General features: G+C 44.7%; 1 protein-coding gene across 1 annotated transcript in view; it reads right to left on the minus strand.

Moving 5' to 3' along the window:
* The window catches only part of LOC306938588 (dolichyl-diphosphooligosaccharide--protein glycosyltransferase subunit STT3B), a 170535-nt gene that overhangs the window by 64361 nt on the left and 89428 nt on the right, over window positions 1-16746 (minus strand). The window lies entirely within an intron of this gene.

Below are 16746 nucleotides of genomic sequence, written 5' to 3' on the forward strand. Positions count from 1 at the left end.
ATCCCCATGACAGTTTGGAACTCAATTCAATGATGAAATAGCAACCTTAATAAAGGCTTTTTCCCTTTGTTGAACACAACCAAGGTGACAAGAAACAGGCTGAAGTGAACACTTGGATGTACACTTGCTGATCAACGCTCCAAGCAGCTTGTGTGAGTGTGTGTGTGTGTGTGTGTGCACGCGCGCGCCACTCATGACAACACACGCCCACCCTCACTCTCTAGCCAGCAGATCCAGAGCCGTCTGCTCTACTCGTGACACCACGCGGGGTGCGACAAACCTCACTGATAAAATGTGTCGTTAAGAGAGAAAATAATGTAAGGCACGGTGCGGAACAGGTCGTGCGTGCGTGTGTGCGCGCACGCGTGCACTCTGCAACACCGAAAATGCATGTGTTCAAAAGAGCAGCTCTCCAGGGCTACGAGAGGATTCAATTATAGATTAGGGGAGGATAAAGTGTGCGTGCGTGCGCTCGCGCACACATTGCGTTTAGTCGACAAATTGAAGCAGCAGGATAATGAAGGCTGAGGCTCGACGACCACAAGGAGGGCCGACTACAGGCCTGTTCTAAAGGTCCTTTTGGCTGAGGCTCGACGACCACAAGGAGGGCCGACTACAGGCCTGTTCTAAAGGTCCTTTTGGCTGAGGCTCGACGACCACAAGGAGGGCCGACTACAGGCCTGTTCTAAAGGTCCTTTTGGCTGAGGCTCGACGACCACAAGGAGGGCCGACTACAGGCCTGTTCTAAAGGTCCTTTTGGCTGAGGCTCGACGACCACAAGGAGGGCCGACTACAGGCCTGTGCTAAAGGTCCTTAATGAAGGCTGAGGCTCGACGACCACAAGGAGGGCCGACTACAGGCCTGTGCTAAAGGTCCTTTCAAAGGGGCGGCGATTAACGTGCCTAGTAATTCCTTTTCAATGAGACCTGCGTTTTGTTTCTGTAACCGCAGAGAAGTTGAGGGGCGACAACGCAAGCGTATTTACGTGTGCACGGACCCGTGACATTGCCGCGCACATGCTCGTTTCACCCGCGGACTGACCAGACCGCTTGCGTTGTCGCGGCCCTCATGAGCAGACCTGGAGCAGAGCTGTTGTTAAAGGACCTACACAGTATGAATAGGCCCTGCGTTTCACCGCGTGGACGCAGGGAGGTGAAGAGACCGGGACGGGAGGGACAGAGTTGGGGGAGGAATGGAACAAGGTGGGGCGATAATGAGATAACGAAATGACAAAGTGGATCGAGAGAGAGGGAGAGTAGTAAAAAAGCAGTAAAGGGAAAGCAAAAAGAGAAAGAAAGAGAAGAGAGACCAAACGTTGTTGGTAAATGAGACTTGATAATAGGAATTGCTGAAGCGTTACAGGGATGATTGTTTTTCAGGCTGTTGCCAGATAGATAACCCCCCCCCCCCCCCCAACAAATACACACACACACACACACACACACACACACACCCACCCACCCACGCACGCACGCCACAACCTCTCAGCCAATGACATATCACCTTGAGAGGTATGATGTCTGTGTCAGGGAACATCTGCCCCCCTACCTGCAGATGGATTATCCATCACATCTCTCTCACACACACACACACACACACACACACGCGACACACACACACACACACACACACACACACACACACACACGCACGCACCCACACACACGTATCTATCTATCTATCTATCTATGAATGCACCATGTCTCTGTACGTACGTGTGTACGGCTGTAATCCACGTAACTCGAGAACCGTTCTCTCCCACCGACTTCAAATTCAACACACGCGTTCCACCCCATCACAGGGAGTGCAGTGTCCGGTGTCGAGTCGGTCGGACCCACGGTTGTCCAGAACCGCCACAAAAGCCTCTGCCCGGGATCTGGACAGGGCCCCTGCCCAGGCTCCATACGGACCTGGCCTGTTCTGACATCACAACACTCCATATATGGGCATAAAAGGGACACAGACATAACTGGGTGGGTGGGGCATCCATTTCCAACTTACATCGTTCCAAGTAGGCCAGTGCCAAACGGGCACAGCTCTAGTTACTATAATTGTGAGGACAGAGTTATACTGAATTGCGTGCTCACAGGTGCCGTGTGACTTCTGTGTCACTGTTCTGTGTTGTGAGATGCAGATCGGATATTTGTGTTGTGCGTATAAATCTAGCATTTCTCCAACCTGAATGCGGGGATATTTGGCCCTGTATAGTACGCACGTGCACACACACACACACACACACACCCCCACACCCACACCCACACACACACACACACACAGTGGTGGTGGAGGTATTCCATTAACTTCTTCAGGATATAAATGAAGTCTTTTATTCTTTTCTTTTTTTTAAGAGCTCCAGGGGAGAATAGAGATCATTTTCAGACGGTTCTTTAGGAGATAAAGATGATTTGAGAAGACGATACCTCTGGAAGGAGGATAAATTACAGCTCTCTCTCTCTCTCTGTGACATTTGAGTCGCTTAAAGAAGCAGAGCTTCCTCTAGACCACCTGATGTGGTTCAAATGTGCGAGGATGTCATCACTATAAGACACTTAGCGATACTACGGTTACGGTATCACGAAGAAAGTCAAAGAACAATATTTCAGGATTTCCTTGTTCATCAATGGGACTACACCGAGGACTATAGCTAGCCATCCATCCATTTTACTATGCGTGCACGTTCACCAACACCCCCAAGTCACTAAAACAAAACTACAGACCTCTCAAAACAAACTGGTAAGATGGCTGCACATCAGTGTTGATTTTGTCGACTAATACTATGACAAAGAATTATTTTTTTCACTGACAAAAACTAAATGAACTACTAAACTAAATGAAAACTAAAGACTAAATATATTGACAATTTCGTGAACAAATACAAATTTGACTAAAATGTTAGGAAGGGACTAGTGGACACACAACTCTCCATATTGTGCCATATTACACAACTCTCCGTAATGTGCCGTATAGAAACGGCTGCCGTGGGAAGGCCTTTCAGTCTGAATAAGGAAGTGAAAGGCAGGTGAGTGTGAGGCAGTGAAAGGCAGGTGAGTGTCAGGCAGTGAAAGGCAGGTGAGTGTGAGGCAGTGAAAGGCAGGTGAGTGTGAGGCAGTGAAAGGCAGGTGAGTGTGAGGCAGTGAAAGGCAGGTGAGTGTGAGGCAGTGAAAGGCAGGTGAGTGTGAGGCAGTGAAAGGCAGGTGAGTGTCAGGCAGTGAAAGGCAGGTGAGTGTGAGGCAGTGAAAGGCAGGTGAGTGTCAGGCAGTGAAAGGCAGGTGAGTGTGAGGCAGTGAAAGGCAGGTGAGTGTGAGGCAGTGAAAGGCAGGTGAGTGTGAGGCAGTGAAAGGCAGGTGAGTGTGAGGCAGTGAAAGGCAGGTGAGTGTCAGGCAGTGAAAGGCAGGTGAGTGTGAGGCAGTGAAAGGCAGGTGAGTGTCAGGCAGTGAAAGGCAGGTGAGTGTGAGGCAGTGAAAGGCAGGTGAGTGTGAGGCAGTGAAAGGCAGGTGAGTGTGAGGCAGTGAAAGGCAGGTGAGTGTGAGGCAGTGAAAGGCAGGTGAGTGTGAGGCAGTGAAAGGCAGGTGAGTGTGAGGCAGTGAAAGGCAGGTGAGTGTCAGGCAGTGAAAGGCAGGTGAGTGTGAGGCAGTGAAAGGCAGGTGAGTGTCAGGCAGTGAAAGGCAGGTGAGTGTGAGGCAGTGAAAGGCAGGTGAGTGTGAGGCAGTGAAAGGCAGGTGAGTGTGAGGCAGTGAAAGGCAGGTGAGTGTGAGGCAGTGAAAGGCAGGTGAGTGTGAGGCAGTGAAAGGCAGGTGAGTGTGAGGCAGTGAAAGGCAGGTGAGTGTCAGGCAGTGAAAGGCAGGTGAGTGTGAGGCAGTGAAAGGCAGGTGAGTGTCAGGCAGTGAAAGGCAGGTGAGTGTGAGGCAGTGAAAGGCAGGTGAGTGTCAGGCAGTGAAAGGCAGGTGAGTGTGAGGCAGTGAAAGGCAGTGTCGTCGACTAATACTACGACGACAAATGTTCGTCGACTACCTTTTTTCACTGACGAAAACTAAATAAAAACTAAATAAAAACTAAGCTATGATGACTAAAACTAAGACTAAATATATTCAATTTCGTCAACAAATAAAAACTAGACTAAAATGTTAGCGGTAGACTAGTGGAGAGGAGATCGAGTAGAACTAAAAGACAAGTAATTTTATGTTTGATGCAAAATAGTTGCCCTGTGACGTGTTGTGAGCTTGTAGATCGGCTATTTTCAGCGTCGTAAAATCAGCCATTACGACGACATTAAGTCCCGCCAAAATACATTTTAGCCGACTAAATCAACTGTAGACTTAGTCGACTATTTGCTGTCAAAATCAACACTGGTGTCAGGCTACCATTCCCCTACTAGCTTGCACCCAAACAACACACTCCCCTCAGCCCCATGTGAGTGGACCCAAACAACACACTCCCCTCAGCCCCATGTGAGTGGACCCAAACAACACACTCCCCTCAGCCCCATGTGAGTGGCATCCTATACCCCAATATTATTGCCCTTACTGTTGTTGCTCATATGCATTGTTGGGCAATATTACTCAGGAGAGTAATGGTACTTATTACATATTACTCATTTAAAAAGGTATAATATTATATTACTTATTACTTGGAATCAAGAGTAATATATTAAATGACACATTATATTACATATTACTTTTGGCCCCTCACCCGCAAAAAAAGGGATGTACAACAGTATAATCTGTTTAGCCAGCTTCTTTTAGAACTGAATCCATTTTTGGGGAATAATAACAATAAGAGTTCACCAATCAGCCAAAAAGGCTATAAAATAAAGCAGCAACATTTCTTGATCTTTTAATCGAAATGTTTTCAAACGGGTAATACAGTATGTGCTATTTTCTTTACACAGTAATATGGTATAATATTACTGTTTTGGCAGAGTAATACCTTATACACTACTCGTTACTGGGTAAAATAACTTGCTACTGCTCAACACCGCTGATCACGGTGAAGAATTGAGTAAATGGACCACAATGGAAGCAAGCCGCTGTACACCAAGATTCGCGTGTTGCCCGAGTTATGTTTTCATTGTTTAATCCACGTTTTTAAATCAGTTTTAAGTCATACTGCCTGTATGATCCACCGGACAGAATGGGATATGAGACGCGTTTAGGGTTAACCCTAACCCTAACCCTAATGATATCATCGCAAAGAGGTCCGTCGCTCCGCCGTGCAAAGGGTTATGGGAAACTGAGTCCCTATTGGGACAATGGGAAAGCTGCCAAGCAGCGTGCGGCTGCCCCTTCCGGTCTGTTGTTGTGGTCGGCACTTTGGAATATTTTTCAACACTACAACAAGCGATTACACCGTTTTAAAGTGGATTTTCATGACAAGCAACTCGGCGGTCGGTGCACTGGCTGTTCAAAGGTAACTTTAAACATAGGCAGTCTAGCCTGGAAGACAGACGTAAATTGTCGGCATTCAACCCGTTAAGTATTCAATCAATCACACATGCCAAATTTCAATTTTGACTTCCCACAGAAAGATATTAAGGGAACGCAGCATAGACGGCAAACTGTACACAGAGAGCACTGCAAAGATCTTGGCCTCGAAGAGTGAAGACCCATCATGTTGGCAGACTAGAATGAAGCACTTGAAGACCCGCCGTTCTTATTAAGGTCTCCAGTTTGAGAACACTTCGGGCTTCTCTGAAATACAACAACAGAGAATGACAAGTGGATAAGACGAACGCAGTGTGCGCGACGCCGTTGTTCAGCCGCGGTCGGGTATGCTGCTGGCAACACATCAAACATGTGAATGTGAATATCGCTGCAGCTAAGAAAAAAACTAAACTAAATCAAGGCCGCCATCTGAGAAAATTTGACAGACGGATGCTATGCTTGCGATGATTTCCTCCACAAAAGCACGGCTCTTGACCCACAGTTCAATTCTCTCACGTGGCTCCCCGACGCCTATCGTGACAGAATCTTCAACAGCCTCATTAAAGAGAACAGGTACAGTATTGTGTTAATGTTCTTGTGCATAAAATGTATTCATTGCTCAATGTGAGGCAGCTACTGTACTTGCTGCAAGTGTCGGTACTAAAATGAAGTGGTAACAGTACAGTAAGTTATCATTAAAGGCTTTGTCATTTCATTGCTCAGCGCTGAGGAGGCAGCAACGGTCAATTTGTCTCCATGGGAGAGAGCGTTGAGAGGAATCTCAATCACCTCTTCCTGTCAAAGAGGTCAGCCATGGATGAACCGTTTGGTGAACTCTTCAAGCCACAGGTAGGGATAGAAAACAAGCCTACTTTGCAGCTGGTAAAAAAATAAAATAAAATAAGGTTATTTTATACTAGATAAAAATGACAAGATGTTTAACTAATTTATGGCCAAAATCCTTTTGCCGCCTGTTTTCCAAAGGCCCCGGGCGCCCAAATCATCTTTGGACGTCTATTTTAATATTAATTGATTACAGTGATCAATTGTGTCCTGTATGCGAAGATGTCTTCTATTTGTAGGGGTTTCTTTGAGATAGATGACTATGAAAAAATGTAGATATGTTTTGTTAAAGGAGTTTTTGTTGTGGCTGAATTCATATGTCAAGCTTGGGAGAGAAGACCAGTGGTGAAAGTGGGCCGGAACGGTCCGGAACTCCGACCCGGTAAGACATGACCGGCCGGAGCGCACCGGAGCTATCAAAATACTATATTAAATAACCTGCCAAAACGCATGTCCAAGAGGAAAACAATCAAAACATAATCTACTAACGTCAGAATCGGGGTTTCTTAATAAAAAGTGCTTCTGAATTGTGACAGTGTGTTTGTGTCAGCCAGCGTAATGATCCGTTGTTATTTTAATAATCCACCACCGCACGGCACGGACTGGAGGAGAAGAGTTTGGTTTCTCCCTTCGGTTCGCTCGCAGGCGCAGCAGCGCCGTGCAGACAGTACCAGTTCACTTTGCAGGTTGGAAATCCGCTATAGAGCGGATACGGAAACGGACGTTTGTCTGACTAAGGTATACGTGCAAATGACCGGATATAGAAGGCGGGCTCTCTAATCCACTAACGTTCAAACCATGTTTCTGGTTGGTTGACAAGACTGGCACAACGCAATACTTAGTTCTGATTGGTTCATAAAAAACAAAAAAAACAAAACAGGAAACTAATAATGAAATGCCGGTGGCAACTGTTTTGAGAAGTAAACTAAAAAGTCAGCAGAAGAATGCGCTAAAAATATATATAAGCAAAATGGCAACGCAACCAACATTAGCTCAGCTCTTTAAGAGAAAGGAAAGAGTTGAAGAAGATAATGTCATTAAAGACAAAGTTAGAAAAACAACCAAGACCATACAGTTGCATGACAGAGAGTGACAGATGGGGAGGAGGAGGCAGAAGTGGCAGCAGGACCAGCATCAAGCACAGGTAATAATAATAATATTATGAAATTCCTGATATTATATCAGGAATTTTATAGCACAGTATAACTGTGCAAAAAAAAGCAGTTTTCTATGCATTTCAGGGGTACTGTGGGTTTACTTTGAACCCCAAATGTTATTGGCACAGTATAAAAAAAAGCAGTTTTCTATGCATTTCAGGGGTACTGTGGGGTTTGAACCCCCAATTTTTTTATTGGCTGTGCCAAAACAAAGCAGTTTTCTATGCATTTCAGGGGTACTGTGGGGTTTGAACCCCCAATTTTTTTATTGGCTGTGCCAAAACAAAGCAGTTTTCTATGCATTTCAGGGGTACTGTGGGGTTTGAACCCCCAATTTTTTTATTGGCTGTGCCAAAACAAAGCAGTTTTCTATGCATTTCAGGGGTACTGTGGGGTTTGAACCCCCAATTTTTTTATTGGCTGTGCCAAAACAAAGCAGTTTTCTATGCATTTCAGGGGTACTGTGGGGTTTGAACCCCCAATTTTTGTATTGGCTGTGCCAAAACAAAGCAGTTTTCTATGCATTTCAGGGGTACTGTGGGGTTTGAACCCCCAATGTTTTTATTGGCTGTGCCAAAACAAAGCAGTTTTCTATGCATTTCAGGGGTACTGTGGGGTTTGAACCCCCAAATTTTTTTTGGCCGCGCCGCTTTGCGGCGCGTCCGGGTGTCGTCGCAGAATGACATTTCTGGGAGCTCCTGTAAGACATGAAAGCCACTTTCACCCCTGGAGAAGACAGAACACTCTGAGCTATAATTTCATGTATTATGAATATAATGTAAACATGCTGTAAATGTAAATGTGAAATGGTGTCCATGATGTTTGGGCACTTTGTGTGCAGGACACGGAAATAAATAAACAATCAAACCAAATCCAATGCCTTCATAACATTACGACTCCGGTAGCGGTCAGTTAAAAAATCCGCTGGTCTTATGCCGTCTATGGGGACGCAGATTTTAGAACGATTATATCTCGGATTCTTCCTTTTAGACCAAAAACAAGCTTGATTTTTGGCTCATTTCTCAGTCTAAACGGTATGATCCTAGCTTACAAAAAGTATGTTTTGGGTGGATTAAATGACTTTACACAGCGGATCTTTCCTTCCTGACTTGCAGTTTCCGGCCAAATCAGCTTTCAATCTAAGAGTCTCCCATAGAGTTATATGGCTGGCGCCCTGAGCCACCACTAGATGGGGCTGTTGGCGGTCAATGAGTTAATGTACTGCATTTACATGGACTGTTCCTAAAGAAAGGGCTTGAGTAGCTGCTCTCTACTCTGATATATGCTCTCTGCTCTCTACTCTGATATATTGACCGACATGCCTCTCTCTGTCTTCCTATTGGTTGACCCACATGACCTCACAGCCCCCCTTCTTCTGTCTTCCTATTGGTTGACCCACATGACCTCACAGCCCAGCAAGAAAACGGCCCCCGGGAAGAAATACGATAACACTAGTGGACTCGCTTCTCGAGCCCATAATACAAATACCTTCAAAATGGAAGACTGTTCCGATCCAGTCTGATCGGAAGGAATTGTCAATCTGGTCGAGAGAGGCGGTTTAAACCTTTTGTTAATCAGATCAACTGGCTGGCATTAGTTCTGTTCATCTTTGATTGTTTGTTAATGTTTTGAATAATACGTCATAGGCCATAGTGTCGTTAGAAGAGATGTCCTGCCAGGATTTATCACCTGAGCGTGCCGCAGACGGCCATCCATTGTGTTCTCTGGGACTATATTCCTTGCCATTAACGTGCATACTTTCACAAATGTCTGTGGCTTAATTAGAAAGAATGGAAGTCGCAATGTGGGTCCATCAAGAAAATTGACAGAGAAAAAAAACAGGCATCTGATGAATTCTTTTTCGGGGGCCTGTAAATGTCTCAACATATCTCTGATCCGAATGATTTCAATTTGATTGAAAATATATAGTCCATGTCTACATTACATACATAATTTGGATCGACGATACAATAATACCCACCCAATGTTCATTAAAGCAGTCAACTATATAGCATGCTATGTCCCACCAAAATGATAAAGTTATACGTTTAAGCAATACCAATCATTCTTTCATACATTTATAGACTCAGGAGGGTCCCTGCTAGGGGCTTGGACTTAGGCGAGACAATGATTTTCATCCTGTCATTTGCCTTTGGAGACTTTGGAGTAATGAATTCAGAGTCAGACTTTCAGAGACGTTGGATGTTAATTGTGTCCAAAGTGGCCACTGATCCCCCAAACTACATAGTGCTGCTTTAAGCAGGGCCGATAGGCCTGCGCCGCCGCCACTTTAATGAGGACACACGTCCGGCAGAGTGACTGATGCAGATTTCCAGATGACACCACCACACACAGGCTCTCAGGAGGACAGCCAGGTCATCTCATTGTTTGAATATCAAAAAATACATTATGTATTATATTATGTATATTCAAATTCTGTCTGGTTTGTGTGCGTGCAGTACACACACGTGCGTCTGCCTTGGGCTCTTATAGTGATGAGTGCTGCTACTTTGACGATTAGATCAGCCGTCACTATCGATTACGGTAAAGAATGCGGCGGTCAAATCAAATTCCCATTGTCTGAAGTAGATTAGCTTGTCACGGCCGGGCGTGGGGCGCCTTAGTGACGTCAAGACAATTAAATGACAATTGACTCCAGGCGGGAAGGACCGCTTGGGGACGTGACCGTGGCTACGCAAGGATTTATGAACTCTTTCCCCCCTGTTCCATGGAGTTTATGTTTGTTAGTATTGATTGACCGGCGGCCGCATCTTTAACCACTTAAAACTCTATCTATGGGCTCCATTTTCGTCCGTGCTAAACCCCTTATGCCTAAACTTTTGTACTATTTTTAAAAACGTATTCAAATTGTTCTACTAGCCGATCTACATCAACACGTCAGCTTGTAGATCGGCTATTAGAAGGCCCCATCCATTTCCTCTCTACAAGCTCCCACGCTTGTAGATCAGCTTTTTTTGGACTGTGATGACCAAGAGAACAACAGACACCGCTACAAGTGATGACCGTCGAGTATAGGATGCCGATACACAGGTGAGGCACATCTGTGTAACTCACACACTATGCTAATTGAGCCGTGAATATGCACTGCCAAATGCACTAGTTGGAGGCACAGTCGAGCACAGATGAATCAGATAAGGACATTATACATGCACAGGATTTATTTGGTTATGACAACGCCAGTACAGGCATACTTGTCATCACATTGTTTGAATATCAAACATACACTGTCTGTTTTACAGTGTATGTTTGTACATGTATTATGTACATACCGGTATTCAAATTCTGTCTGGTTTGTTTGCCTGCATTATGCAAAGGTGAGCATCTGTGCATACAATTTCATGTAGGCTAAATGGTAAATGGTGCATTTATATAGCACCTTTATCCAAGGCGCTTTACATAGATTGTGCATTACATTCACCCATTCACACACACATTCATACACCGATTGCAGCGGAAGCCATGCAAGGTACCAACCAGCACATCGGGAGCAATTTGGGGTTCAGTGTCTTGCCCAAGGACACTTCGACATGTAGACAGGAGGAGCCGGGATTCGAACGGCCGGGATTCGAACCGCCGACCCATGGATCATTGGACGACCTGCTCTACCTCCTGAGCCACAGCCGCTATAGGCTATATGTGTGAATCTGTTTGCGTTTGCACGTGTGTGCGTGCGTGCATGCATTGGGTATTAGAATTTGGCTATAGTGATTGTTCCTTGCTACTCGGTTATGCTAAAAGTGTACTCCAAGACTAAAACGTTAGACTCTCAGACACAACAGAGGCCATCAGCCAGCCAACTTGGACACAGACAGTGGAGTAACTTAATCAGATGATCAGATCAGTAGCCGTTCAACAGGGGCCGTGAACCTGACATGGTTCTGTGCTACTGTATGACTCATACACACAGTAGTACACGGCTACACGCCAATGGTTTTCAAACACGTTGTGCCCGATCTCAAGGCACACCGGTATTCATAGGATCAGGATAATATATGAAGTATGAAGACACCCAAAATAGGGACAACAGGTTCAAAGCGGTACAGGCTTTTGTTCAGACATACTATCAATCTGACTGTCATTAGACAGACAACCTACCCCAAACCCTAACCTAACCGCAAGCATGGAGCAACGCATGTCGGGAGCGACGTGTGATTTCCGCATGTTGGACCTTTGGTGTGTCGGATAAGCGTGCGCACCTCGTTCAAAGTAGTTATGGCAGAATATGTAGGGTATACTATAGAATTTACCTCTGTATTGGGAAATGAGTGCAGGCAAGGAACTGATAGTGAATGTAAAACATAATTAACTTCTTTGTATAGTTACTAGAAATAATTATGTGTGGTTGTCACGCCTGGACTTGTGTCACGGCACACCGGCACTTGTGGGAACCACGACAACTGCAGTATTGCACTCAGAGAGGCTCACATGCGCGGCGTGACAAATCACCATGAAAGCAGTCTGTGTGCTATGCAGACTTTAGGTTGGACACAAGGTCCCTGCCTGCCTGGAGGCCATCGCTGCACTGCCAGGCCACTATACCAGGTGACAAGCTGCAGTGAGGCATAGCGGCAGGATGGCTACCTATACAGTACCTTGTGTGATTTATTCAGCGTGCCATGTCCTTGGCCCCAGGATGAAAAGGAAGACAAGGCCTTCGAGCGAGAGAAGAAAAAGAGGGCATTTAAAGAAGCACACGAATACTGAACAAATGCCTGTCGCATAATATACAGTACAATACTGAATGTAATGGCAGTCGTGAATCGTGATAAAGCCACCCTATGCACCCTGCCAGCCTCTCTGTGACTGCATATACTGTATGTATGACAGTGGATGAGATGAAGCCAGGCTATAGGCTATTTAATTCCATGAACAACGATGACATCAAAGAGTATAAAGGGAATACAGGTGAATGCTACATTTGTTCATGTGCAAATGTGTCCGACCGTCCTCAATCTCTTCTTGGCAATCCTGTGTGTAATGAATGAGCTGATCATAACCTGTGTGGACCAGGCTATGCAGGCACGCACACACAAACACTTACACTACCACAGACAAGGACATAAACTGACTGCTTTCTGCACTGCATACGCCTCAGGCTGAATTCACAAAGCTTTCCTTCGTCATCTGCTTTGGAGCAAGGTCAAGCTTTGCACATTCATATTACACAACTTCACAAATTTCAGGTATCAAAAACCACAGATATCAAAACCAGGTATCAAAACCACAGATGCTCTAAAGGACACATCATAAGCCAAAAAATAAATAAAATAAATAAACAATGGGCTTGTACTTTGCTTTGTGATGCCCGGCCTGAAGCAGACCGAACACAGAGACACTATCCCATTTATTCAAGGCCTTTTGGCTTATGATGTGCGCTGCCTCTCTATGTGTCAATCTCCATCTCTCTGACGCATCGTAAAACAGTGACGTCTTACGGCATTATGCATGCTCTCTCTCTCTCACTAGTATAGCAGATCCCATGGGCTGTACGGCCAGCTTGCACCCGATTGGCTGTTTTCTGTTTACTCCATACATAGCCTTGCAGAGAAGTATCCAACAGCGGATGGAGATGTGTACAAGAATCTGAGATACTAGATAAAACATAATAATAAAAAAGAAATCAAAACTTGTCGGTATAACCAGTGCCACACAAGTTTCCGAGATTAGCTGCGGACGGCGGCACGCACACGCGCACACACACACACACACACACACACACACACACACACACACACACACACACACACACACACACACACACACACACACACACACACACACACACACACACACACACACACACACACACACACACACACACACACACACACACACACACACACACACACACACACACACACACACGATGAAACCTGGCAGAGATAACAAAGAATACAAAATATTCCACCTTCAACCTGAGGTTTTTTTCAATGACTTCAAAGGTCAGTGGAAATGTGAAAGCTCTGCAGAACAACATGCTTTGTTCCTGATTCCCACTGACCAGAGTAGAAGCCATGCCTGTCCCTGAAGGCCTCTGATCAATTATTAAAGTAATATATAAATAAAAAATGACTGAAGTGTCTATCTCGTTTTCCCGTTAATGGCATCATAAGAGTTCATTGTGTGTGTGTGTGTGTGACTGTGTGTGTGTGTGTGTGTGTGTGTGTGTGTGTGTCGGGCATAATTTACAGCATCCAACCTACAGTACAGTTCCAAACATGGCGGGGTGTGTCCCATATGACTACGATGTGTGCCGACTAGGGATGTCCCGATCACGTTTTTTTGCTCCCGATCATTTGATTTTGAGTGTCTGCCGATTTTTCCAGATCCGATATTCGGGTGGAGTCTGCGGAACCATTGCCCACCATTCCTGAATGAAGTGTCTGGTGCTGGGTCCTGGGCCTGGTGAGACTGAGAGCAGGAGTGGACCTGGTGAGACGTAGGAGGGGCCCCAGACAGGAGTCAACCCACAGAGCCTAGTCCTTCCACGCACCAGAAGCGTACCTCCCAGCCCTGGCAGAGTAGTTCTGGAGTAATTCCAACGTATTGTGTCATTGTGTGGCCCTGGTTTTGCCCTAGTGGGACTGATTGAGGGTAGCTACTGGGACGTAAGTCGGGACTTGATCACCCCGGCTGGGTCGCCTGAGGGGTATGATGTTGGTAGACCCGAAACCCTGTTGACCTCAGGATATCACTGAGGATACGTCCCAGGTGCATCCATGCGATGTATTTTTAGGTAATATACTGAGAAATTACTGACATATTTAATAATTGTATGCCAACAAAATAAAAATAGCGTTAATAGCTGAAGTGAGGCGTTGGAAGCTTGTAGATCAGATATTTTGGCTTATTTTAATTTTGACGATTATGATGATTATGCAAAAATAATTGTGATTATCTCTTTATGCAATAATTGTGACAGCCCTACTTCCTGGTTAACTGGAACTAGAAGATGGCCGTAGGTTAGTGCTGCACAATTAATCGGAAAACGATCTAGATTCAGGCACCTACTGTATGCAATCTCATTTTGTGAAGAATCGTGCAGCACTAGTTGGCTATCCAATTCATTTTAGTTACTCTTATGTTTTTTTGTTTATGTATTTGTTGATACACATTTTCATGGAAATAATGGCAATCGTGCGAGAATGGCGATCTCAATTCTTGTGGAGGAAAATCGAGATCTACATTTGAGCAAGAATCGTACAGCACTACCGTAGGTTACACGTATTTCATTATGAAAGACAAGATTGCATCTTGTTGATGTTCTGTACACCAGGGGTTCTCCACGTTTTTGGCCGGGGACCCCCGGAAATGCTTTGGCAATGTCTCGGGACCCCCGCCCCGCCCCCAATATAAATTGACTGCTACAATAACCTTAAACCATTTTGGGCGGGAACCCCTTTGTGTTTTAAGCATTGTTATAATTTAGCTATTGAAAAATAGCAGATCTACAAGCTCATAGCGCGCCACCGAGTGGCGCGCTACGAGCTTGTAGGTCTGCTATTTTTGAAAAATCGTGAAAATAAAATTTAAAAAACAATCTTTTTTTCTTTCTTTTTTTTAAAAATAATTTGGGGACCCCCTAAAATAATTTGGCGACCCCCCGAGGGGTCGCCAAATTATTGTCTTCAGAATCAGACTAACGGGGACGTTTCTTCAGCCGTGTATGCTGTATTTGCTGCCGTCTTTTCTACGTCACTGTGACTTTACAGGTACATACATGAATGATTATGGAACATGATCACACCACACAACACACTAAATATAATGACTTGAACATCCATGCGTGGATCCGGATCAAACAATAAATCAATGAAGAACAGAAATGTGAGTGTTGCAATGGATGGAAAAAAACACGAGTGGTTTTGATAAAAGATCAAGCGTTCGACAATGCTGCACCCCACAAAACACATTGTTATCCATGATTTAATGTTAAAAAGAGGATTTTTTACTTGAGATCAGAGTGCCTTGGATCTCTTCCAGACAGCCAACCACCACTGTGTGTGTGTGTGTGTGTGTGTGTGTGTGTGTGTGTGTGTGTGTGTGTGTGTGTGTGTGTGTGTGAGTGAGTGAGTGAGTGAGAGAGAGAGAGAGAGTGAGAGAGAGAGAGAGAGAGAGAGAGAGAGAGAGAGAGAGAAAATACAAGCACAGTTGGGAGAAGATCATAGCTGTAAACTATGCCTAATTGGTTGTAGTATGCAAGACTGGGGTTTTACATTTTTCGCACTTACAACTACATAATGATAAATGCTGAACAATATGAAAACTAAAAAAGCTGAAAGTTTAAGCTCAAAGTGCTGAAAACTATTGTTCGTGTATTTATTTTTCTGTTCTGTGTAATGGGGGCTTGTCTCTGTGGAAGTCATTAGCCTGTGAGATGGAAAAGTGGTAGAGGCATGGAATTTTCACCAATAATTGGAAGTTCATTGAGACACTTCAGCTCAGATTTACCATAAACCATTTATTGTAAAGCTATTGGCTGGGTTTCCCGAACGAATTTAGTGAATTTAGTGAAATTAGTGTAAGACTTCTAGGGGAATATTTTCACACAGACACTGAACGAGCTGCTTTGACAGCTCAGCATGAAGAATGAGCAGTGTAGCTGAGGCTGCTTAAGAAGGCCGCCTGAATTGCACTGTGGGAATGAGGGTGTGGATGAGATAGCTCGTAGCGAATGAGTGAGAAGGGAGATGACGTGAAGAGGCAGCTGATTTAAAGAAGCAGAATGAATTACTAAGGGGAATGAATGAGGGGAACTATAATAACCTTCTGCCTCAATGAACTTACGCTGGATTTGTGTGTGCACATGCACAACACATTATGTTGTGCATGTGCAATCGGCCAGATGGTGGTGTTTACATTTTGGCTTATCACACAAATTATAGACTGTGAATAAAATCATTACGAAACTCACACGATCGTACCGAAACGTCTGCTACTTTTAAATTCACCATGAGCACTAACTTTAAGAGCATGAAAAAAATGAAATAAATGATTGTTTTTCTTAAGTCTCGGTCTAAGGAGTTCTCCTTTACTTTCTATGCAGTGAGCAAGTCTTTTTTTAGGCAGCGAAACTCAAACGATACAATCATTTCAGAACACTATATTGAGCCATGTTTTTAAAATGAAATTGCCCAATAGAGGGCAGCATCAGTTCCAAACATGTACATGGAGTCACAGAGTAAAAGTGTGACTCTGTCTGGACTCTTTGTCCAGCACACATTTAGCCATACAATAATTAGAAGGTGCAACACCTTCTAATCTTTTGCAACAGGCTGTGTTTATGCATGGTCAAAAAATTAGAT

The sequence above is a fragment of the Electrona antarctica genome (assembly GCF_951216825.1).
Source record: "Electrona antarctica genome assembly, chromosome: 15".
NCBI classification, from domain to species: Eukaryota; Metazoa; Chordata; class Actinopteri; order Myctophiformes; family Myctophidae; genus Electrona; species Electrona antarctica.